Source organism: Canis aureus, chromosome 13 (genome assembly GCF_053574225.1).
Source record: "Canis aureus isolate CA01 chromosome 13, VMU_Caureus_v.1.0, whole genome shotgun sequence".
NCBI lineage: Eukaryota > Metazoa > Chordata > Mammalia > Carnivora > Canidae > Canis > Canis aureus.
In genome coordinates this window covers 35087891-35115534 of record NC_135623.1, presented here as the reverse complement: position 1 = coordinate 35115534, position 27644 = coordinate 35087891, and the positions used below count along the sequence as shown (strand labels likewise).

At 34.2% G+C, this 27644-nt stretch overlaps 1 pseudogene across 1 annotated transcript in view; it reads left to right on the top strand.

Moving 5' to 3' along the window:
* The window catches only part of LOC144281620 (large ribosomal subunit protein eL6 pseudogene), a 421773-nt pseudogene extending 394398 nt beyond the window's left edge, over positions 1 to 27375 (top strand). Inside the window, exon 5 of the transcript XR_013350051.1 lies at positions 25595 to 27375. The product of XR_013350051.1 is annotated as a large ribosomal subunit protein eL6 pseudogene (transcript). The remainder of the gene's footprint in view (positions 1 to 25594) is intronic.
* Positions 27376 to 27644: the final 269 nt, after the last annotated feature.

Here is a 27644-nt window from a genome sequence, read left to right as displayed (position 1 = left end):
TTATACTGTAAGTAGAACTCTAGATTTCTAATATATAAGCAATAGAAGGAATTTAACCTATAATTACCAAAATTGAAGAAATTGATGAGTTATTGTAAGTAAAACTGAGATAAGATAAAAATCAATTTAGTTTTGTCAAGATACATTAGACAGTTTCCCAACTGCATAATCATTATGGAAAACATTCTCTTCTTTCTGCAATAAATCTATTTGAGGGATGCCCTTTGATAATGCTTCTGGCTCTAATTCCTTTATATTAAAGAGTTAGCATCCCATGTTAATTATGCACCCGATGATCTCATCCTTGAGCTTTGCAAAACATGATATTTAGCAGAATTTAAATAATAAGCTGTCATCTAAAGCATTTAGGTACAATTGAAATATATATGTCAAAAATAACTTGATTGTGTAATGGTTAAGAAAACATGTTTCAGAGTGAGGTTATTGGGTTTGAAACTAGGCTATGACCATATACTACCTATACAAATTTGTAAAATTCTCTTAATGTCCTTGTCCTAGGACAAGGATCAAATTGAGAATCAAATTGATCAAATTGAGAATAACGGCATTATGTACCTTGCTGGAGTTGACTATGGAAATAAACAATTTTAATATATACAAAATTTCTAGAGTAGAACCTGGCAAATAACAGGTTATAAATGAATGATAGGTATGGTGTGTGTGTGTGTGTGCACACCTAAGTATATCTGTATATATACATGCACATGTTCTGAAATAAGCTTATATTCTTGTAACTTCACAATTATTCTTTCTCATTTCATACATACAACAGTTATAATTTCCTTATTTTTAAACATAAGAGATAAGATGTAGACTTCTATTATGCTACCCCTGAGAGACTGACATTTTTTTTTCTATTGGATCCTTTAGACAAGGAACATATATATGGAGTTAGAATGCAGTACAAAGACATCCTTCCTAGAGTGAGGCAGTTCAGATTTTATGCAGAACAATGATATCAACTAGCAGTAAAACCCGATGTTTATTAGTTATGGCTATACAGTTTAGACTGTTAAGTTATAAACTAGCAATAGAAGGCCTACATGGGCATACTGATAGGCTAAGATGCAGAATGTAGATCTGTAACATATGTTTAAATCCTCTGGTAGATGAAAAATTATCTAGAAACATAAGGATGCACAAATAAACGCAAACATATACAGGAAACATCTCATTTTCAGCTGCCAATTCAATCTAATATGAGTAGGAATGTCATTCTAATACCACAAAGTTAAATTGCCTTACACTTCTCTTTCTCAGTAACTGGCTAATTCAATCATAGCACATATAGTTTTCATCAGTTTTTAATTTGCTTAATTTTTGTGAGCTGGTGGTTTAGAAAATTTCCCATTTTTCAACCCTAAGACTGTAGGGATAAGGCCATGTGCTATTCTTTCTCTGTGTCATTTTCATTTCAATATAGATTTTATAGTTCATTACCTGTCAATCAGTTTTAAATGGTGCAGTATTCATTTTATCATGTTCTGTGAAACTGTTTTATGCTTCTTACAATGTCTTAACATTCGTTTTAGACCGAGCCCTATTTATTTCTCTAAGAGTCTTAGTCATCTATATCTGTGCGCATTTGAACGTGTATTTATTTTAGCAAATGCAACATTTTGCTATATATGATATATTCATTTAGGATATTTATTCAAGCAAGTGAATACTGACAAAGTAGTACAGTGTAAATGCTTTATCTGTGACAAGTCATTTTATGTTCTCTTTTTATTTTTCTCAAACTTGAGGGATATCTCAAACTTACAAATACAATTTAAGATGCTGACGCTGTGTTTTATCATTCAATTATTCCTAATCTAATAAAATATATTTACATAATTAACACTTAATGCACTAAGACAAACAAACACAAATTTTGAGCTTCAAAGTTGTCACATAAATTAACATTCAAATAAGTAACAAGGAGAAAAGATATATTTTTTAAAAAGTAGAAAGTATCTTTTTTTCATAGAAAGTTTTTTTTCACTGTCACGTTTTTTCATTTGACACCTTTTTGTTTGTAAAATAGATACCAGTTTTATTTCTCTTCTTTTCACTAAGAAATGTTAAAAATTTTTAGTGTTATTTAAAAAATTGGATACATCATAAATCTAACAAGAAAACTTAGAAAAATTTCCCTCAGGAACTAATTAGTACAGGTACAATTTTACTGAGGAAGTGATGTTTTAACTTTTTTTTTTTTTTTGATGTTTTAACTTTTGACCTATTGAATAAGGAACAATTGAAGATGATACCACACTCTTTTTAAAGTATACCAAAAAGTATTTTCTATAAGCTTATTTGGGAACTAATTTCAAGTTTGACAGTAATTTGTGTGGTGTGCTAGTATACCAGTTTTCCAGAAAAGCAATCAAAATCCTGACTTGTAGCACTGGACACTTTCCACAGTAAATTTTCCCACCATTGCCAATTTAAAGACACCAAGGTTTAAATAATCATCTCTTTTGCACAAAATAGCCAACTCAGCACATACACCACTGTTTTCTACTATGTAACATAAAATTTCTTCTGAACATTAAATGTAGAGAATATATTAATCCAGATGTCTTCGGCATTTTCTCTTTACCAAATACCTATTTTTCATTTTTTTCTTTTTTTTAATAATTTATTATTCATGAGAGACAGAGAGAGAGAGAGAAAGAGAGAGAGAATGAGAGAGGCAGAGACACAGGCAGAGGGAGAAACAGGCTCCTCACAGGGAGCCCAATATGGGACTCAATTCCTGGTCTCCAGGATCATACCCTGGGTGGAAGGCAGACGCTCAACAGCTGAGCCACCAAGCTCACCTATTTTTCCTTTCTATATTTAACTTGACAAACATATAGTTAACTTTCACACACTTTTGCACTAGGCAAAGTAAGCATATTTGCCACCTTTACTTTGCTTTTTCTCACTTCTGATATATTGGATTGCCATTCTTCTTCCTGAATCCATGACTTTTTCTATTTTCAAAGTTAATTTCTAAGCTTACTACTTCCTTGAAAACATTCGAGACAGATGTATTTATTCTATTTGCCAAATCGGTTAAGGAATTTCATTATTTTTTCCTTATGCCTCTAAAATACTTAGCACTTTTATGTCTCAGTATAACTAGCTTATTTTTATAACTTTGTCACATTGTTATACTTATGTATTAAAAATTTACATATATTTTATTTATAATATTTTCATATTATAAGAAAAATTGAGGTATTTGTGTACAGAAATATACTATATGCTTATGCCTTTACGGTTTGCATCTATTATTTTAATATATTTTGTTTTTCTTTCTTTTATGATAACTTCGTAAAGCAAGTATCCTTCAGCTGGAACATTTCTAAGCCTGTAGACTTCTCCTGTGGACACAAGGGAATTCTCAATAATCGCTTGACTTTCTCTAAGTACATCTTTAATGTGGCCTTTGCCAGGCTAAAACAAAAAAGCAAAAAAAACCAAAAAACAAAACAAAACAAAAAAACCCCAGGCTGTCCATAAGTCTACTTTTTACACATCTAGCTAGTTTTTAGTTCTCTGTTACAATCTTTATTTAAGTCCTCAGAAAAATTAATAACATTTCCAAAGAAAGCCATTGTCTTCCTTCATTTTATTAGCTTCCTGACACTCTGAACTTTGTTTCCTTGTTTATTTATTGTGGATTTTATCTTTATAATCCACACTTAAGGAAGAGAGTCATCTAAAGTTTAATTCTTTGGCAATTTAGTCCCGAGAAACAAGATTAATACCAATGTATTTTGTATTTGAAAGAATACAAAAAAAAAAAAAAAGAATACAGTAAGAATATAATGTATCAAATATGTTTCATTCAGTTTTGTCTTACCCAGAGTAGATTTTCATATTTTTACAAATAAAATGTTTTTTTTTTTTTTCTTCTTCCAAGGGAAGCACTTTCTGTAAAAGCAGCTTGAAAAACAACTGGTCCAGAATATGTGATCGGTAGGGCAAGCTGAGAGGCTTGTAAAATGCAAATTGAGTAAGCACTAGGAAGCAGAGTGTTGAGTTAGGAGAAATGCCAAAAGTATTTGGAGCTCTTAACATAGGGGGGATAATAAACCCAACCACAGAAACAGGGAGGACTGCATGCTTCATGTGTTTGGGATGAGTTATTCTATCAGGTCCATAAGAACCACACAGAGAGCCAGCAACAGTAGATTTCAGCATTTGATAACCAGGAATAAATCAAGCCAAAGCTATAGGGAAAAAATCCTGAGATTTAACAGTGCAAGGAAACAATCAAGCTGCCATTTTTTTTTCTCTTCTGTAAAGAGAACACTGAGTTATGAGGACAACATGTATACAGATCCTAAGAATTTGATTTCAAATCCTAGAACCACAGCTTACTATTTGGTTGTGTGAGGTGGGTTAGGTTGCTTGATAATGTAGGACACTCGGTTAAACTTGAATTTCAATTAACCAATTGGTCATGATTGTTTCGTGTAAGAATGTCCCAAATATTGCACAGGATGTGCTTGTACTTAAATAAAATTCATCATAAATCTGAAATTCAAATTTAACTGGGCACTCTGTATTTCTATTTGATAAATCCGATGACCTTAAAACTAGGCAAATTATATAATATCTCTAAGTATCACTTAGCTCATCTACAATAAAGTGGTAATAATCACACCAAATAGAACAGAAGTTGTGAGGACACACACACCCACACACAGTATGTAAAAGTATTTGGACAAAACCAGGATACCAGGTACAAGGTAGTGCTTGTCGTTCTCAAGCAAGCACTGTTCTGGGTATATGATTGTAAATGGGCTTTATTTTTCTTTTCTTTGCACCTTGATATTCTCTAGAGCTAACCCTTCCTTTACTTTTGATGAAATTTAGGCAAACCCCATTGATCTGGTCATGGTGGCATTTCTCCAGGCAGTAATTAAATATCTGTTTTAATGTACCAGTCTTGTTGAGCTCTTGATTTAAAATTGAAACCTCTCCCTTTCCCCAGCTGAATCCTGCCTAATTTTCTGCCTTAAGAAGACACAGCCTGTGTGATAGGCTTCTTCTTTTTCACCATTTATTCTTTCTGAAACTTTCTCCCAGGTTGTATACCATGATTTCTGACAGAAGTAAGGACTACGCAGTGGGAGGAAGAGGCAAGGTGCCGGGATATCTAGAAGAGAAAAGAAAGGAGGGATATAAAAGGTCTTTGACTGGTTCCTGTAATGTCCTTACCTGTGCTATGTGGGTCTTACCCTGATGATCCTTGTTCCTGGGAGGTGATTACTCCTGTCATGACTCATTTTATAAGCTGTTTGCAAATACCACCCTCCAAAAAATATACCTCCATTCCAGGAGGTCTTTCATTCCTTATTTCATCTGCACATGTTATTTTAATGATGGCAGCAAGGCCTCAACATGGAAAAGTTTGTGTTATTAAGCAAAACATCTAATAAATTCAAGATCTGAGAATCATTGTTTAATGCAGTACTCCATTATAAAAATATGAATCTTATTTTAAGTAACATTCATTATACTTTTTTTGTTTAAGGCTTATCACTCAAAAAGGTTTCATTCATATTTTAAAAAGTCTAAAATAGTATTTGTTTCTTTTTTATTTTTTATAAATATTTTATTTATTTATTCATGAGAGATGCAGAGAGAGAGAGGTAGAGACATAGGCAGAGGGAGAAGAAGCAGGCTCCCCTCAGGGAGCTTGATGCAGAACTTGATCCCAGGACACTGGGATCATGACCTGAGCCAAAGGCAGACACTCACCCACTGAGCCACCCAGGTGTCCCTAGTATTTTTTTCTTAATGACACATGTTCCTGATATATTTCCTCTATGACCAAAGAGTCAGTAAAATTGTAAAGATATTGTCTATTATATGATATTAATTCCGTGTCAGCTTCTTGACTTACATTAGTCTTCAAGTGGAAAATTCAACTTTTGGTAGGAATTGAGGTGTAGAATTCTAAAGAATAAGCAAGTTTAATTAATTTAAACCAAAATTAGAGGACAGTGTCTTCTAAACTGTTTTTACTCACAACACTTATGAAACCAAATGTGTTTTTTCCTCCACCCAACAGCTACTTTTCTGACTTTCCTGACACCAACGGGGTGTCCTACACTCAATTCAGTTCTAACACCAAATAGGGATTTAGTACAGACCCCTTAGGTTAAGGGCTCAGTTCCACAAACTGCCCCCACTTCAGAAGCTAATTACAAGTCTGAGTCACCCATTTTTCTGAGGAACTAGCAAACATGGGTGGTTCTCACAACCTCCTCCTCAGGTTTGATAATTTATAGAACTGCTCAAAGAATTCAAGAAGTCACTTTACTGGTACTCTAGTACTTGTTTGTTATAAAAGACACTACTCAGGAAGAGCCAAATGAAAGAAATGCATAGTGCAAGGTCTGGGGGAAGGGAATCGCCAGGTACCCTCTCTAGGCATGCCACTAATAAGTACCTCAGTGTGTTTACTGCTCAGAGTTCTCTAAACCCCATCATTTTGTGTGTGTATGTGTGTGTTAGTTCCAATAAGTAGACATGATTAAATTATTGGCCATCGATGATTGAATTCAACCTTCTGCTCTTCTCTCCTTGTTGGGTATCTGCAGGTGGTCTGAAAGTTCTAACCCTCTAACCACATGGTTGGTTCCTCTGGCAATCAGCCTCCATCCAGAAGCTATCCAGAGGCCAACCAAAAGTCCCATTATTAGCATAAATTCAGGTATAGTAGAAAGAGGCTTGTTATGAAAAACAAGATGTTCTTATCACTGTTAACACTTGGAAATTCCAAGGGTTTTAGAGGCTCTGTATCAGGAACTAGGGACAAAGGCCAAATGTATATTTATTATTATCATAGTGTCTTAGCTCAGGTTGCTATAACAAAACATCAAAGACTGGGTGGCTTAAACAATAGACCTTTATTTCTTATAGTTCTGGGGCCTGGGAAGTCCAAGATCTAGGTTCTGGCTAATTCAGTGGAATTAGTGGAACCCTCCTCTTGGCTGAAACTGCTACCTTTTCACAAGATACCCATATAGCACAGTGAGAGAGAGAGAGAGAGAGAGACAGACAGACAGACAGAGAAAGGGATAGAGGGAGAGAGAAAAAGCTGGTCTCTTTTCCTCTTTTTATAAGGAAACTAATATCACAGAGGTCCTACCTTCATGACCTCATCTAAATTTACATACTTCTCCAAATCCCTAACTTCCAATTTATTACATTGTGAGTTAGGGCTTTGACATGAATTTTGGGGCATACACAAACATTCAGTTCATAACAAAAGAGATTTTCAATCTGTGTCAGAGAATGAATAAAGGTCTTCCAAATTTTTAGTTTGATGTCTTCTTCCATTCAAAGTCATATAGGGAATCTGGAGGAAAAGTGAGTAACTTAGATTTTTGCCTATTTCTTTATCATAGTCCTCTTGCAAAAAAGTAGAATGCTTGTTCACTCATTAAATATTTATTTACTAAATGTAGGCTCGTAGGACTGAAAGTATGAATGAATGAATGACTCAATGAATCAATCAATCAATCCATCAATGAATCAATGAAAAGATGCAAGCATTGAGGCATAAAATTTAATAGAAGTAAAACAATAAAAACTTAGTTTTAATCATGTGCTAAAGTCTGAAATCGTATTCATCTAAACGTATATTACTAATTACTTGCACTATATAAATATGCAGCTAGTCTACCCTAGAAATATCCCAGAGTCATAGTATAGATTAAAATACTCTTACAGAGGGCAGCTCTGGTGGCTCAGTGGTTTAGCACTGCCTTCAGCCCAGGACCTGATCCTGGAGACCTGGGATCGAGTCCTACGTCAGGCTCCATGCATGGAGCCTGCTTCTCCCTTTGCCTGTGTCTCTGCCTCTCTCTCTCTCTCTCTCTCTCTGGAATAAATTAAAATATTTTTTAAAATGTTCTTACAGATTATGAAATAAAGGCTTGGCAGTGTCTTATTGAGCTTAATATTCTTTTTTTTTTAAAAGATTTTATTTATTTATTCATGAGAGACACACAGAGAGAGCCAGATACATAGGCAGAGGGAAAAGCAGGCTCCCCACGGGGACCCTGGTGCAATACTGGATATCAGGACCACAGGTCATGACCTGAGCAAAGGCAGATGCTTAACCACTGAGCCACCCAGGGGTCCCCCCAAAAATAATTTTTTAGAAAGAAAATTATTAGAGTAATGGAAAGAAAGAATTTTCTACATCTGTAATTTTAAAGACTTTTTAAAATCACCATAGCAGGAACAAATATGCATTTGAGTAAAGCAAATTTATAAAATAAGTGACCCTGCGTTTGTGAGATTAGGCTAAATGACCTCTAGGCATTTCAGATAAGGCTACTATTTTATGATTAATAGATAAGGGACTGTTTAGAGAGTTGCAATAGCCTACACCTTAAATCACGAAGTGTTAAAAGATAGTTGTTTTTATTTTATCTTCCCCTAGTCCCCACTGGACCTTTGAAAGTACACCAGAAAAATAATTATGAAATTATTACATTTAAAGAAAAACACTCTTTTTGTAATTTGCATGAGCCTACTTACATTTCAGCTTTTAAGGTCAGTCAATCATCCCAGAAATAATTATTATCCACTTGCTTGAGATGTGCCGCTTTACAATGGGAATCAAACATAACCAGATACTACATTATGAAAGAGAAATGGAAAATGATAAAAAGTTGTAAAGCCTGATTCATATATTATAAAGTTTAAAATCAAGTGAATTAACATAAAGTTATGAAGTCATTATGGAACACTTTAAAGCAGAACTCTTAGACTAGTTTATGCAAAGAATAGTATACTGTATCTGTAAAGCAGAGGCAGATTGCCTTGGTTTGCCCTCTGGCCCATCACCTGCTGGCTATGTGACCTTAGACTAATTTACTTAGCTTCTCTGTGCTGTGATGTCCTCATCCTTAAATGTATGCAACAGTGGTGCTTATCTTACCAAGTTGTAAAGCACTCAGGATGGTGCCCCGTGTTCATAATCTTGAAGTAGTAGTTATTGTCGTTAAACAAGAGATCTTAGGTTTGTCTTTCAATAGTGGTTGAAAATAAATATTGGAAATGAGAATGTTAAGTCTCTGAAAAGCTATATGTGACTAGAATTAAGTACTTTCTTCAGAATGTGAATTTGATTTGTTAAAAATACTGAAATGCTGGATGTGTAAGAGAGAGAGACTAGCAAATTTCATTATATTACTGATTGATTTTTTTATTAGTATGACAAGAACATTTAACATGAGTCTACTCTCAACAAAATCTAAGTGTACAATACAGTATTATTGAGTGTAAGTACAATATATTGATTCATTTTTAACATAGTTCAATTCAAAGCACTTTTAAACATTAAATGATTCCTAAAGAAATAAAAATATCAATATTACTCAGCCATTAGAAACGACAAATACCCACCATTTGCTTCAACGTGGATGGAACTGGAGGGTATTATGCTGAGTGAAATAAGTCAATCGGAGAAGGACAAACATTGTATGGTCTCATTCATTTGGGGAATATAAAAAATAGTGAAAGGGAATAAAGGGGAAAGGAGAAAAAATGAGTGGGAAATATCAGAAAGGGAGACAGAACATGAAAGACTTCTAACTCTGGGAAACGAACTAGGGGTGGTGGAAGGGGAGGTGGGTGGGGGGTGGGGGTGACTGGGTGGCGGGCACTGAGGTGGGCACTTGATAGGATGAGCACTGGGTGTTATTCTGTATGTTGATAAATTGAACACCAATAAAAAATAAATTTATTAAAAAAAAGAAATAAAAATGCCAGATATCTGTATAGATTAAAGGAATATAAAAAATAAAACTTTATATTGATTTTTCTGAATATGAGCAGAATATGTTTTTACTATTAGGACATATGCACGGTTTTAATGACTTTCTAGGCACATCTGTCTATAGTACTGTGTCAATGGTATTTACCTGAAGAATGCATTTTTTTTCAGTATGGAAAAGTTATTTTTAATTGTTTTCAGAAAATGTTTCCTACAATGTTATTCAGAGTTTTATCTTATGGTTAATAAATTTGAAAGTTTGAGGCACCTGGGTGGCTCAGTTTGTTAAGTGTCCAATTCTTGATTTCGGTTCAGGTCATGATCTCGGGGTCAAGTTCAGGAACCCCACTGTGGGTGCCAAACGGGGCATGGAGTCTACTTAAGTTTCTCTCTTTCCCTCTGCCCCCTCCCACACCCCTTCATGCCTGTATGCATACATACTCTCTCTCTTTCTCTCTCTCAAAAACTAACAAACTAATTAATTAATTAATTAAATTTGGAAGTTTTGACATCTTTATTTTTTTGAAAGATCATAATGTCTTTTTTTTTTTGAAAGATCATAATATCTTAATTGAGGTAACATTCTCTCTGTAGTTGCTGAGCAAATTCTGCTAAATGGATGATATTTTGCTTCCATATTTAGTATTAAAATTTATAAATATCTTGGGGATCCCTGGGTGGCTCAGCAGTTTAGTGCCTGCCTTTGGCCCAGGGCATGATCTTGGAGTCCTGGGATCAAGTCCCACATCGGGCTCCCTGCAAGGAACCTATTTCTCCCTCTACCTGTGTCTCTGCCTCTCTCTTTCTCTCTCTCTGTCTCTCATGAATGAATAAATAAAATCTTTAAAAAACAACAACAACAAAAAATCTTAAACCAATTATCTTCACAAATATCTATCAGAAACAAAATTCTTCAAATCCTTGTTTCTTAATAAATGTCACAAAAGATACAGATGCTGCAAAATCATAGGTTTTCTCAATTTCCTTCAGGTTCCAGTTATAAACTTCCCCAGTAAAAACAGGAACTCCTTCTTACTGTAGGTTGAACTATTAAAGCCAATTATAGAATCTAATCTCGTGTAAACTGTTTGAGTTTTCAACATTAATGTGTTCAGTTTTTGTCCTTGCTTTTAAAAGAATAAATTTTAATATCTTCCTACGCGTAGACTTAGTGTTCAATAATTATAATTCACTAAAAACTTGAAAGCCTAAGGTTTTTAGGACTTCTTTTATTGATTACTTTCATTAAGGGTTTTCAGCTGATGATAAATAAGATGCAACCAACAGTTAGCGGACCAACACTATTGATTTAGAAAGTAATTCTCCAAAGCCTGAAAATTTCTAAAACCCGTTTAATAATGGGGCCGCATAGGGTTTAACATTTCTAAAACCCATTTAATTTAGCATCAGTTTCATCATAAATAATTTTCTGGTTGAATTATTCCTTGGCTATTTTAAAAATTATAAATTTTCAAAATTTCATCTTCTATTTAGATTGATAAAATACCTTACATTGGTTGATACCAGTCATGCATTATGTATATAGCATGTCCAATTCCAAATATATTGCTGACTCAATTTATACATGTATGTCCCATGTCATGCTCCCTGCCTGAAGCCTACTTCTCCTTCTGCCTATGTTTCTGCCTGTCTCTCTCTGTGTCTCTCATGAATAAAAAAATAAAATCTTTAAAAAAATTTGTATGTGTGTGTTTATGTATACACATACATGAATTTAGAGATTGAAGTATCATTGACATACAAGGTTACATTAGTTTCAGGTGTACAGCATAATGATTTAAAAATTCTATATATTACATAATGCTCACCATGGTAAATGTATTTATCATGTGTCACCATAGGAAGTTATTAAAATATTATTAACTATATTCCCTATACTATATTTTTCATCTCCTGACTTTAGTTTATAACTGGAAGTTTGTACTTTTAATCCCTATCATGCATTTTGCTCATTCCTCTGCTCCCACACTCTGGCAACCACCAGCCTATTCTCTGTACTTAGCGGTTTGTTTCTGGTTGTTCATCTGCTCAAATGGTTTTTAGATTCCACATATAAGTGAAATCATATGGTACTTGTCTTTCTCTGTCTGATTTATTTCACTTAACATAATACCCTCTGGGTTCATCCATATTGTCATAGATGGCAAGATTTCTTTTCTTTTTTGAGATTTTATTTATTTATTTTTTGGGGGGAGGAAGGGACATAGAAAGAAAGGAGGAGACTCTTAAGCAGATCCTGCATTGTGCACAGAGCCCAATGTGGGGCTCCATCTCATGACTCTCAGATCATGACCTGAGCCAAAGTTAAGAGTCAGATGCTTAACTGACTGAGCTACCCAGGTGCCCCGTGAATGGCAAGATTTCATTCCTTTTTATGGATAAGTAAAAGTCCATTGTGTGTGTGTAGACACACACACATATCACTATTTCTTTACCCATTCTTCTATCAGTGTACTCGTAGGTTGCTTCCATATCTTGGCTATTGTAAATAATGCTGTATAAACATGGGGATGCATATATCTTTTCAAATTGGTGGGTTTTTAAAAATTCTTTGAGTAAATACCCAGAAGCAGAATTACTAGATCGTATGACATTTCCATTTTTAATTTTTTGATGAAACTCCATGCTCTTTTTCACAGTGGCTGCACTAATTTGCAACTCTACCAATTGTGCACAAAGATTCCTTTTCTCCTCAACCTTACCAACACTTGTTATTTCTTGTCTTTTGACATTAGCCATTATGAATGGTCTGAGGTAATATCTCTCTGTGATTTTGATTTGTATTTCCCTAATGATTAGTGACATTGAACATCTTTTCATCTGTCTGTTGGCCATCTGTATGTCATCTTTGGAAAAATCTCTATTCAGGTTCTCTGCGCATGTTTTAAATGGTTTTTTTGTTGTTATTTTGGTGTTAAGATGTAAGTTCTTTCCATTGTTGGGTTATTAACCTCTTATTGGACACATCATATGCAAATATTTTCATTTTGTTGATGGCTTTCTTTACTGTGCAAAAATTTATTTTGGTATAGTCCCGATACTTTATTTTGGCATTTGTTTCCCTTACCACAGGAGACAAATCCAGAAAAATTCTTAAGACTGATGACTAAGAGATTATTGTCTACTTTCTTTCAGGATTTTTATGGTTTCTGGTCTTATATTTAGATCTCTAATCCATTTTGAGTTTACTTTTTGTGTAAGGTATACAGAAGTGGTCCAGTTTCATCCTTTTGTGTGTAGCTGTCCAGTTTTCTCAAATTTAATTAATGAAGAGGCCATCTTTTCCTTCTTGTATATTCTTGACTTAGTTGTAGATTTATTGATCATACATTATTTTAAATAGTTAAAAAATTCCTTGAAAATAAGGTCCAGCAAAATATGTATTCGTTACACCACAGGAAAAAATATGTTTGTCTTCAGCATTGATATTTTCATTGAATTTAGAACAGTCATCTAATGTCAAATATTTCAGCATTGAAAGACTGAACTTTGTTGAAAGCTTTGTTTCAATAAACTGGTTAAGAAATCAAATCTTTATTGAATTAACTTCACTGATTTTCCTTCTTTTTTTTTAAGATTTTATTTATTTATTCATGAGAGACAGAGAGAGAGAGAGAGAGAGAGAGAGAGGCAGAGACACAGGCAGAGGGAGAAGCAGGCTCCATGCAGGGAGCCTGATGTAGGACTTGATCCTGAGACTCCAGGATCACACCTTGGGCTGCAGGTGGTGCTAAACCACTGAGCCACCCAGGGATCCCCAACTTCATTGATTTTCTATTTGAAGCATTTAACAACAATGATATAAAACTGCTTTCTAAGTTCTTCTGTTAATGGAACTTACACATGAATATTTACTAATCATTTTTCATATGCATATAGAAAATTGTGTGGGCACTATTAATTGAAAACATTCTAATTATGACCACAATTCATTCTTTACTTAAATACCTAGATACAAAATGTGCACACACAGAAATTAAATGTTTGCATGATGATTTCTGACTCAGGACTGTAAATTTGGAGATATCATACAATTTAAAAAAGCTATGTTTGATTAAAGCCCACTTAAATGACATTAAGTGAGGCGCCTTTAAAAAAAATATTTATTTATTTATTTATTTATTTATTTATTTATTTATTTATTTATTATAGTGCTGTGTAGTGAGAATTACTTGGAAAAACATAGTGACTGAAATCTTGCTTATCTACTTGTGGAAAATTTCCAACATGTAAGTAAATGCCAAAAATATTGATAGAATGTTTTTTCTTTTTCTTTTATAAAAGTTAGAGGATCAAGGTTTGATGGTAAAGGAATCATTTCACACTTTTTGGGAAGATATGTATATATATATTCTTCCTGGAGATAGACTCTAAGAAACACTTCCTTATTTAGCTTCACAGACTGTCACAGACTGTCATCTAATCATCTTCATATCTTTTTCTGAAAAAGGAAATACACTTAATCCCTGAAACAACCTGAAATCTATAATGCATTTCAAATGCTTGAAGATTCAGTTCAACTTTGATTTCTGAATGGCAGCCTTATTTTGTTTTCTTTTCTTACTCCCTGTTGGGTTGTCAATTCATAGTTTTTACTTTTGTGATAATGTTAAATAAAGTATGCAATTATCTGTGAAATACCTTTTTATGAAGACTTTAGGAAATATTTCATTTTCTGCATCCTTCCAAATCCAATTACCTCATTCAGGTAGAAATTAACATCTGGGGTAGCCTGGGTGGCTCAGTGGTTTAGCACCGTCTTCAGCCCGGGCTGTGATCCTGGAGACCCAGGATCAAGTCCTACGTCGAGCTCCCTGTATGGAGCCTGCTTCTCTCTCTGCCTATGTCTCTGCCTTTCTTTCTCTCTCTCTCTCTTATGAATAAATAAATAAAATATTAAAAAAAAAAAGAAATTAACATCTGTGTCCTTCTACCATACCTGGGTAAAGTGCCTTTTGGTCATTTTATTTGCCCAGTTTGGGATTGTAGACTGAATTTGACTTTTCCTACAGCTTCTATTTTCTCAGAACTGCTACATCTACTATTTGCATAAAGTTTCATTTTGGTAACATCATCTCTCACTCTCCTTACCTATCAATGGGAATTAGATTAGTTGATTGCTACATGGTGTCTAAACAGAAATAAAAAGAGAGAGGGAGAGCAGGAAGGAAGAAGGAAGAAAAGAATGTATAAAAATATGTATTTGGTATTCTTAAATACCAAGGTAGGTATCTATAACATATTTTACAGAGCAATACCTTAGGCCAGGTAAGTTTGTGGGCTGCCCCGATACCTCCATTTAGGGTATCTACTTACAAATTTTCTGTCTGGATTATCAGGTCCTCAACACCATTACCAAAGAGTGCCCAAAATACCCTGTGACCAGACCTGGTCATTTGTGGATTCTGGTAGATAGAAATGTCTACCTCAAATTTACCTAAGTTTCTATCCAGTGTCTGGGAATCCTGTGGTGAGCCATGCCATCTGATTTGTGTTTTTTAAACCCAGATTGGTATCTGGGCACATCTCATTTCTTCTCATTGGGGCACACTGATCTTCTACAACTGCCATCTCTTGACCACCCCACACTCCTTTTGTTGACCTGATTACATGGAGGAACTTCAGGTCTAGTGTCTATAGCATGTCATAGGACTTTTCATTCTCATTGGACTCAGAGTGAGTCAGGGCTCTGATTACCCATGTTTCACTACCAACAATAACCAGAAACACTTGGGCTTTACCGTCAGTGGTTTGACTGAAATGTTCCTCAAATCTATAACACCCCAGAGCAATGGGGCTGATGACAGAAATCCTTTACCTTGTGTGTCAGCCACTGCCACCAAGGGTTATCTCCCCAGCTCCTCTACAAGTTTCATACCATGTGTCAGGCAGTCTTCCTATGCGTCTGTGCATCTTCCTATGGTTTATAAGACATTCACTTCACAATGTCAATGAACTTTCCCATAGATTTTCTATATTGCTATGTGGTAACATCATGCTATACTACATAGATCTTAAGCATGTCAGCCAGTCTTGTAGAAATGTGACAGACTTTCCACCTGTAAGCCCTTTGCCAGCTCTCTGCTAGTGGTGGTATAGAGAAGGCATCACTGGAGATGACATTCTAGGAATGATGTGATTACAGCCTAAAAATTTCAAGGGAAGGAGATGAGTAGAAGATGTATTGTTCTATGTTTACACTACAAAATTACCAAATGAAAAATTTATCAAAATAAGAAAAAGAATTTTCATTTACATTTTCCTGCATAATCTGAGTAAGACTTGTGTCTGTTATTGCCATCAATGGAGCAAAGTTACTCTTTTTGAGAGTCTTTGGTATCCATTATTTCTGGCAGCACAAGAGATGAAGCAGTAATAAGAAATTATGTATCTAGCATGAAACATATGGGAACAGCTGAGGTATGGAGATCCATATTGTTATAATATAAATTGGTTCCAAAAAGTCATATCATAATAAGAGAATCATTACCTTTTTCTCATAGCAGAGATATGAATTTAGCCAAAAATGGTACATTTATTAATGAAGAAGGTAAAAAGATAGTTGTTCCTGGATATTAATGTGAAGAGATGGTACCTGGACACTATGAAGACTCTCCATGTATGCTAATAAGATAGAACAGTAAATAGATAATTACTTCTCCTTTACCCATTTTTCTCCTATTATTCTAAATCCTCATTGACACATACCATACTATATGTGGGCCCCTTAAATCTTATATTTTAAAATCAAGTTGTATATATCAATAAGGACTTCATAGAGTGAGGCATAATGTGAAGTTTTATCTACTATGAATATCATACAATTTGTATATCTTTAGATCTAGTCAGGCTTTTTTATTTTTATTTTTTTTTTTGGATGGGTAGCCTGTAATGCTAGACATCCAGTTAGATTTGACATTTATCAATGTGGAAAACAAAGGCAAAAGAAAAAAAAAATTTCCTTTCTACCTATAGCCCATTGACAAGTCCTTCAAAGAATTGCAAGAAAAAATATAAATTTCCTTACTACTTATAGCCCATCAACAAGTCCTTAAAGTAGGTGGAGTGACCTTCCTCTGGGAGCTAAGCTGCCTTGATGTTGACACTTTGCTAAGGGTAAAAGGCAAGCTTAGCTTAACATTATCCTGACCTCAAAGGATCCTGTGAGTCTACTTTAAACATTGAGAAATTCCTTTGGAAACTTCCTCTATGTCTACCCTCCAAATTATATCTTAGCAATTATCCTCCAAGCTGGCCCAATGATATACATCTGAAGGGTCTCATGTCTGAAATTCTACTACACAGTAATAAATGATCTTTTCCTAATAATAGCTAGCCCCCTCTGGGTCCTGGAAACTTTGTTTCTGAAATACCTGGGAGGCTTCTGCTGTCCCTAACCCCCTCACAACTCAAAACTATAGAATCAGTCACCCATCACAACCCTAGTGTAGCTCTTTCTGTCCATGGATCCTGTCCCCATACTTCAATAAAATCACTCTGTTTGCACCAAAGACTTCTCAACAATTCTGTCTTGACTCTGAACCCCGACATTTCCACATCAACATGGTCCCAGGCATTCTAAAGAATCATGATTTTTGAGAAGGATCACATTGAATCTTACTATAAATCTCAGCTGAGCATTAATTTCATTTTTCTTATGATCTTATTATTATCAGAAAGAAACTTGGATTTTATTAGGAACTTCTGACCTCATTCACTTCTGAATGCCTAGGTCAATGGCAACATGCACTAGAAAGTTACCAAATATTGATACATGGTATTGTGAATAAATTTAAAGAAAAAAAAATTGGGGCAGCCCCCGTGACTCAGTGGTTTAACACCGCCTTCTGCCTAGGGCGGGATCCTGGAGTCCCAGGATCCAGTCCCATGTCAGGCTCCCTGCATGGAGCCTGCTTCTCCCTCTGCCTGTGTCTCTGCTTCTCTCTCTATGTCTTTCGTGAATAAATAAATAAAATAAAAAAAAAATTGAACATGAATAATCAATTAGTTTTGTCTTTATTATAATACAGTGTTTATGCTGCTTGATTATTTATTATAACCCACAGGAATTCTTAGCTTTTTAAACAATGTTTTATTTAAAATCAGAAAAAAATGGGTGATTTCAATGCAAGGAAATAGTTAACTATCTGGAATTTTAGGATTTCTGTTTTTCTAATGTTCAGAGACTTCCTGCTGAAGGCCCTCTCTCTTTTGTTTGTTTTTGTTTATTTTACCATTAAATAAGGGATATTTTAGGATGCCTGCATGGCACAATAGGGTAAATGTCTGACTATTGATTTTGGCTCAGGTTAAAATCTCAGAGTCCTGAAACCAAGTCCTGCATCAGGCTCCCTGCTCAGCAGGGAGACTGCTTGTCTTCCTCTCCCTCTGGCCCTCCTCCTTTTCATGCACCCACTCTCTTCTCCCAGTCTTTCTCTCTCTCTCTCTTTGAAATAAATAAGTAAATTTTTAACAAAAAAAAAAGTGATTTTTAAATGTATTTGACTTAGGCACTATCGGAGTAGAGAGAGAGAGAGGAGGAGGAGGAAATTATGGAATAAGATGTAGAGTTTTCACAGGAGTCTAGTTGTCCATACTTGGAATATGAATAGGAACCAAGATGAGTTCTGGTGTTTGTCAGTACCTCTTATGGTCTTTCACATGCATGGGTTCTTTCAAAGGAACCATCTGACCCAGTGACGGCTGTGCTGTGTAGAATCTGAGACAATGGACTACGTTGCATTAAATCTGACAAACAAAACTTGCCTCTATCTTTATTTTAGTAACTTAAGCTACATTGCAGTAATGTGTGTTGATTTACAAAGTTTTGATGATCATATTCCTGTTCTCTGAATGTATCCATGGATAGTTAATGATAAGATGGCCTGAGCTTTCCTTATGGAAGGCAGTGGAAAAGAGTGTCCAGACCCACTGTACTGAGAAGATTATACAATAAGGGATCACCTCCAAATGAAGTGAAAAGGAAGTTGAGAGGAGGTTGAGAATAGAGTGAGGGGATGGGTTCAGGGCAGCCAAAAATATGATAAGATAAATGCCAGGAGGCAACTCAATCTAACTAAACATTGAATTTAATTTTCGGAGACTTGGGTTATATACCACATTCTGCCACTGCTTCACTTTTCTGAACCTAGATTTTCTCATCTGTGAAAAGAAGAGGAGGTGGAAGGTTGAAGTAGATGCTATAAAAGGTAAATTCCACTACTAAAGTGCAATCTGTTCTATGCCACCTTTCCCAGTTGTGCCTGATATTTTCCAAATCCATTCTTGTTTATCACATAATGTCAATAAGAAGAACTGAAACCTTCAGATTAAATTTATATAGAACAAAGGCATATCAATGCAACTTTAATTAAAGGTGAAATCTTGCTTGCATATGATAATTGAGCAAAGAATGAATGATTTCTGAGTCCAAGATATAAGCTTTTGTTCCATTTAAATGGAAAAAATAATTTAAATTTTATCAAAGGCTATTTATTTTTAATGTTACTTCAAAAAGGAAAAGAATTTTAGAGCTGTAAAAAAAGTTCAAGATACCGACAAGCATTGCACTCTTTGTGAATTATCTGGATCTTACTATATTTATAATATAACTAGTAGATTGTATTCAATATACTGATGTAGAATGATTTTTCTTTCACTCCTAGCACAGTGCCTAGTATATAGAGACACTCAGTATATATTTGTGGAATAAATGAATAAATGTATTTTAAAAAGTAGATCAACAAATGGTTAAAATTTTGATTCATTCACATATTCTGGACATAGTGCCAGACGATTTTGAAAACATTTGGGCAATAGATTGATTATTTAGGTTTCATCTGGATCCTTTCCAGCACAAAAACTTCAGAATGATTGCCATGAAACTGTTGCTCTTTACCATAGCCATTAAGCAAAAACTTCACTTAAGAAATATTTAACATGAAAAAAAAAGAAACATTTAACAAGAATGTTACAGGTGATGGGGGAAATGAATGCAATACTGTTCTTTTGCCCTATAAATAGCATAAACTATGTTCAGGATCTAGTCCCTAGAAATTGTTCTGAGGCTAAGAAACAGATCAAGGGAATCATTGGCAAACCCTGCAATTTCTTACTGAAAAGTTTGTCATTATGGGCAGACCAAGCCAAGAAGCATGAGAGCAGATGGTGAAATGCCAAGTATAAATAAATTCATGTCTCTCTCTAGTATCCTAAGCCTAAGGACTTGGATATGGACCAACACATACTACTGTGGACCCACTGAGGAGCAAAAATTATTCAGCAATCATCACAGTAAGGGATGGAATCCTGGAGAGTAATAGCAACACTTCAGCCATCTCCATTACAAATCCTTCATGGTTTCTAGAAGGCCATTTGGAAGGCAGGGAACCTGCCAATGCACTTACTTAAAGTTAGCTCCAACTTCTAAAGAAGCCTGAGGAAGAGCCATTCGAAACATTCCCCTTTCTTTCTGTGCTTTCAGAATTTCCTACTCATCTATCCCTGAAGGCTATTTTGAGTATTATATAAGACAGTTAAATGAGAGTACTTTGAAAGATGTAAAATGCTATTTATTATCACAAGTTCTCAATTAAATTCCAATTTTTCTTTGAGAAAATGTCCCTAAAACTACCAAAGCTTTTCAAAATAAAACTGGTTAGGGTGGTGATATTTGTGGAAACATATTCCCTTTCCTTCAAAGAAACAGTGGTGCATGTAGATAAAGATTCTGAATATTTTCCAGTGTATTGTGGAATTTAAAATGTAGTGCAGCCCGGGTGGCTCAGTAGTTTAGCGCCACCTTCAACCAGGGCCTGATGCTGGAGACCCGTGATGGAATCCCATGGCGGGCTCCCTGCATGGAGCCTGCTTCTCCCTCTACCTGTGTCTCTTCCTCTCTCTCTGAATAAATAAATAAAATCTTAAAAAAATAAATAAATAAAATGAAATAATGAATAAATATTATGAATATGAATAAATAAACAAAATCTTAAAAAATAATAAAATAAAATAAAATATACTATTTCACAGGCAACTTAATACTCTTTTAAATTGATTGTATTTGGGAACTGATAACTATATTATGTCGAAATAACCCAGACTCCTAATTCATCGGATTTTACAAAGGAGAAATACACAAGAACCAATCAATTTAAGAATGAACATAGTAGAATAAGCCTACAAGAATCAATGGAGTAAATAATGATTATATAATGATGTTCACCTCATGGAAATGAGGCCCATCAATGCAAATTAAATAACTTAAAAATAATTTTCCAAATTGGACAATAATACATTACCTAAATTGAGAGTTACTATGTAAATGGGAGAATAATAACTTATCCAGGTAGTTTTATTTAAGGAGACAGATACCCCAGGACTAGAGATTTCCCATTAACTAATGAATTTAATGATTTTTAACCACTTAGTCAACAAATGATCTATTTGTTGTGTCCTGTGTTAGAGGCATTGATAATAGTAACATGCGAGTTGTTTTCAAATATGCTTTCAATAAAAAAAGTATATATATATATATATATATGCTTTCAAACATTTGCATATATGTGAATATATACATAAGAAACAATATTATTTGTTGATATTATAGAAAATATAAAAGAAACATCACTTAAATTAAGATTTTTTTCATTTTGTTAATGTACTACAATTTTTCTTAATTCATTATTTACACTCTTAAATTAGATACTAATTCTAAAGCCTTATTACTTTGGGGGTACTACTGGAATATTATTTTACCTTTACCAAATACGAAGCCAAATCTTCCGAAGATGAAAACTTTATAAAGTTTTATGAATTCTTATGTGGGGATTGTGCTGAACTGCACTGGTACCTACTCAATCCATTGTATCGTGAATTGTACTGCTTTCATGGAACTTTCAAAGTATTGGAGGGATAATTAGTTTAATAAAAGCATGAAATATACAAAATTAAGCATTGAAATTATGAGGTATATAAGCAGGGAAATTAATAATCAATTGTAGCACAATCTACTGTTTAATTGTTTAAATAGTATTTTCATCCATATGTACATGTATGTGTGTGTATATATATATATCAAACATAAAAATAATTTTTACTTAGAGTTATTGGCAGGGATACTTACGACTTTACTGGGGAAATGATGATTGTTTCCACCAGTGGTATTTATCCTCTGCATATTTTCATTGACATTAAACTTCTTTAGTTGATTTGAATTTTTCTGCAAGATTTGAAGTACTTACCTTAGGAGAAGCCAAAGAACAATTACGAGGTCTCAACCCACTTAAAAAATACAAAATAAGGATTGCTGAATTTCTTACTAGTTAAGTCATTTTTCCAAAATACCTTTATTTCCAGCAAGATATATTTCCCTAAAAATAAACTATTTGAAATATCCTTGGCCAAAACAATCTTCAGCTGGATTGAATGGATACAAGTATATGCCATATGATACAATCAAAATATGTTCTATGGCGGATCCTTGGGTGGCTCAGCGATTTGGCGCCTGCCTTCAACCCAAAACTGATCCTCGAGACCCAGGGTCGAGTCCCATGTCAGGTTCCCTGCACGGAGCCTGCTTCTCCCTCTGCCTGTGTTTCTGCCTCTCTCTCTCACTCTGTGCGTCTCTCATGAATAAATAAGTAAAATCTTAAAAACAACAACAAAACATGTTCTAGTTTCCTTTAAATTCATAAGGCTGGGAAAAGTTATATATAACAATTTTTCCCCAATTTACAAAACAAACAGAATTAAGGAAATATTTTAATTGATGGTGTACTTACTTTTTCAATATCTTTTCCTAGAATAGAAATGAGGATTCTCTACTTTCTTTGAGTTGTTTGTTTATTTATTTTTCTTTCTTCTTTGGATTATTTAGACATTTAATCATAAATTCTTGTGTATGTGTGATATACATATATATCACATATGTATCCTATATATCTAAATTCACACACATAGGTTTTGTGTGTATTTATTGCTTGATATGTGTATGTGTGTGTTTGTGGAAGAAATTATCAATAAATTATTATAGTTCTAACTCACTCAAATGTTAGAATTCTTTATTAAAGTGTATTAAAGTATGCAAGTTCTTTTAATCATTTGATCAGCCAAATTAAGTGCCAGAAATTAAGTTAGATACAGTACAAAGATGAATGAAAAACAAGCTAGGTCTTCCCTTATCCTCTTGTTTATAATAGTGAATGAGGACGTTATGTTGTAATGGTTTTGCAGAGACTAAAGCATTAACTGCTGGAGTGTTTCATGGGAAAGCTTCCGTGATATTTATCTAACTAATTTCTTAAAATTTTGCCATATTTTAAATGTACCAAAAATACATTTAAACTTAACAAGTTTGCCAGGATTGCCTCGGATCTCTTGCTTTAAAGAAACAGAATTTAACAATAGAGCTTGAAGCCCCTTTACTTAATTAGCAGCTCTCCTTGATTCTCTTTCTGTCCTTTCCTCTCCAGAGATAATTACTTCCCCAAAGTTATGTGCGACATTTCCACACAGGTTTTAGTATTTTAGCTGTGTACATATCCACAAACCATATACCTTGAAATATTCACCAGTCCGCTCATATTGCACATCTTCTTCTGCAATATGTTTTTCATTCAACATTTTTATATAAATTCACGTATTTTATATAAATTCATGTATATTAATGCATGCAGACTATATTCATTCATCTTAATTGCTGAATTAAAATATACTACATACTATACTTTCTTTATCTACTTGCCTAGTGATAACATTTAAAGTACCACACCACTGTAAATAGTGGTTCAGTGAACATTCCTTTGCATGTCTCATTAGATGCATATTCAAGTTTTTTACTAAAACATATATTTAGAAGTGGCATGGCTGGATCATGTGACATGTGCATCATCAACTATCCTTGATATTGCCAAGTTGCTTTCCAATTTTAGATCTCACTCAGAATTGCCTACACACTTGATATTCATAAAACTTTTGATTACTGGCAATCTGGTAGACTTGGAATGAAATGGCAGTGTTTTAACTTGCATTTCCTCAATAGTAATGTGGTTTAGCAAATGTTCTGTTAATTGCCGATCAGGTTTCCTTCTCTGTAAATGATCTGTTCATATGTTTTCAATTATTTATTTTTTCTGTTAGGTTTTTCTATCTACAATTCAAATGCTAATACACTATGACATATATATGCATATACATGATCATACATACATATTATTATTTTTACAGTTTGATTATGGTTTTCATAGTTATATAAAAGCATATATATATATATATTTAAGCTTATATATTTTTAATTGCTGTCAAATGTATCCATTTCTAAAGTTTTCTGAATTTCTATGATTTTGAAATTTTTTTCTTATCCCACTAGCATAAAAATATTTTCTTCTAAATTTGTGTTTGCTTTTTACATTTAATCTTTAATCTATCCAGAATATGTACATTTAAATAACTAGATATGTAAATGAGCGCACGTGTGTGTGTATGTGAATAGCAAGATGCAATAGTCATTTTTGTGGTGGTGTTTTTTCTTTTCTTCCAACTAGATGGCTAGTTGTCCAAGAAAAGTTTGTAAAATAATTCTTACACTCCCCTACTGATTTGAAGTGCTCAATTTATTACATGTCGTATTCCATATGTGCATGGGTCTGATTTAGAAACTGTAATGCTATTCTATCTGCATTTCTTTTTCTATTTACTTGCAAATATCACAGTATTTCAATTATTACAAGTATTAAATAATGATTTTCCTTTCCTCCTTTTCTCTAAAAATAATATTTTGATTCTCCTAAGATCTTTTCCCTGTTATGAATCATCCTTATAAATATAAGCATCATCTTGAAGTTTTTATTGGAACTGATTTTTTGAAAATGGATTGAAAAGCCATTGATTCTTTACAATATTGGGTCTTTACATCCATTAATATTGCATCTTTTTTTCTATACCTTTCAATAACTAATTTTTAAAGAAGCCTCGCAAATACATTATTTTGTTTTGTTTTGCATTTTGTTTCCTTCTTTCCAAATCTTACATATTCTACAAAATACTATACACTATGATCTACATTTCAATATAGAATAGCAACTGTGATGACTGACATTTTCTTGTTCATACTTTTGAAAAGCAAACATTACATTTTAACTTTTTAAGGTTCTTTATCTCTGTGCTATGAACTACAAATTCTTTTCAGAGAGTGATCTTGAACAACCCTACAGCTCCATTTATTTATTTTCCTTTTCTCAAGGACCACTATTCTACATTGTCTTGTTTAATGTTTTAAAACTATTGTTTCAAATATTTTGTTTGTTTTCTAGCTTCTAGAGTAGGTGGGAAATTTCTTCCTGTTACTCCAACATGGCTTGAAGCAGATATCCAGTTTTAATTCTTAAAATAGTTTATTTATATTTCTTGTTTCTTGGGTTGGCTAGAACTTTCACTTCATTAAATAGAATTACTTATTTGGGATATCCTTGTCACATTCCTCATCCTATAGAAAGATGTTTTTTTTTAATATTTATTTTTTTTAATTTATTTATGATAGTCACACAGAGAGTGACAGAGAGAGAGAGAGAGAGAGAGAGAGAGGCAGAGACATAGGCAGAGGGAGAAGCAGGCTCCATGCACCGGGAGCCCGACGTGGGATTCGATCCCAGGTCTCCAGGATCCCGCCCTGGGCCAAAGGCAGGCACTAAACTGCTGTGCCACCCAGGGATCCCCTATAGGAAGATGTCTAATGTTAGAAATGGATGATGTTTGCTCTTTCCTATCTTGCAGGATGATGGGTGAAAAAGCTGAAAAATCAGATGCTAAGGAAAAGAAACCTGAAGCCAAGAAGGCTGATCCCAGTGCCAAGATTAAGAAGAGTAACCTCAAGGTTAAAATGCCAAAGAAAGGGAAGCCCCACTGCAGCTGAAACTGTTCTAGTCAGAGGAATTGGCAGATTATTGCTAATCAGCTATGTATTCCAGAAAGGCCATATACAAGAGGAAGAATTCAGTAGCTTCCCAAACACAGTTTTGAGAAGAAAAAAGAGAAGATTCTTGCTGCTGTCACAAAACCAGCTGGTGATACCCTAGTGGTTAAACTTCATAAAATGCCTCTATATTATCCTACTGAGGATGCTCCTTGAAAGCTGTTTGAGCTGTGGAAACAAAACAAAACAAAACAACAATAGCAAAAACAAAAACCTTTTAGGCAGCATTTGCGAAAACAGTGAGCTAGCATCACTCTTGGGACCATTTTGGTCATCTTGACTGGGCACCACAGAGGCAAGAGGGTGGTTTTCCTGAAGCAACTGAGCAGTGGCTTCCTACTTGTGACTGACTGGACCTTTGGCCTTCAATTAAGTTCCTCTGTGTAGAACACACCAGAAATTTGTCATTGCCACCTCCACCAAAATTGATATCCGCATTGTGAAAATCCCAAAGCAACTCACTGATGCTTACTTCAAGAAGAAATAGCTGTGTAAACCAGACACAGGAGGGTGAGATCTTTTGACTCAGAGAAAGAGAAATACGAGATTACAGAGCAGCACAAGATTGATCAGATGGCTGTGGACTCAAAAAGTTTTGCCAAAAGCTGTTCCTAAGCTTCAGGGCTATCTGCACTCTGTGTTTTCTCTCGCAAATTGGTGTTCTAAATTTCTTACAAAAATCTAATTAAATAACTGATCAATTAAAAAAAAAGAAAAGTAAAGAAAAGGAAGATATTTGCTGGAGGTTTATGGTTAGATGCCCTTTATGAAGTTAATGTGTACTGTTTTATTATGGTTTGCTAAAAGTTTTATAAAAAGTTATCTATATGACAAATTTGGTCAAGAGACTTTTTGGCAATTAAGATTTTCTCTTTTAATATGGTAATAAATTGAATAACATTAATTTTCTGATTTCTTTTTTTTTTTTTTTTTTTTTTGAGAGAGAGCATGTGTGCCTGAGCAGTGGGGGGCGGGGCTGAAACAGAGGGAGAGAGAGAAAGAGAGAGAATCTTAAGTCAGGCTCCACCTCAGCATGGTCAGGACCCTGAGATCCTGACCTGAGCTAAAACCAAGAGTGGGACACTTCACCAAATGAACCACCAAGGCACCCCTAATTTTCTAATTTTGAACATTAAACATCCCTAACCATGAAATAGATTTGTATACTTGAAATAATATCCAATAAGGAATTATCTCCATAATCATTCCTGAATATACTTCAATATTTTACTGAGAATATTTACATTTATTTTTATGTGTGTGACTTGCCTGTACACTGTCATTATTGTTTTTTTCAAATATAATAGTTTTTCAAAGAATCAACTTTGGTTTTGTTTTCTGTTGAATCTGTATTTTATAGTTGCTAAAATATGTCCTGTCCTTAATATTTTTATAAGACTGTATCTATAGATTTATTCTGCTGTTCTCCTGTTAATTTTTAAGATTTGGAGAATGGCTAATGTAAAGTTTACTGATTATTTTAAAAATGTAAAAGTTTAGGGATCCCTGGGTGGCGCAGCGGTTTGGCACCTGCCTTTGGCCCAGGGCGCAATCCTGGAGACCCCGGATCAAGTCCCACGTCGGGCTCTCAATGCATGGAGCCTGCTTCTCCCTCTGCCTGTGTCTCTGCCTCTTTCTCTCTCTCTCTGTGACTATCATAAATAAATTTTAAAAAAATAAAAATGTAAAAGTTTAAAATCATATATTTCCTGTATTTCAGCTTCATTGCACAAATTTAACTTGTTATGGTGCAGTGACTGTCCTACGGGGCTTTAAGATTTTTGACTTTACTCACTGATAAATATTCATGTTCAATTTTGAAATACATGTTCTTTAATGTTATTTTTCATA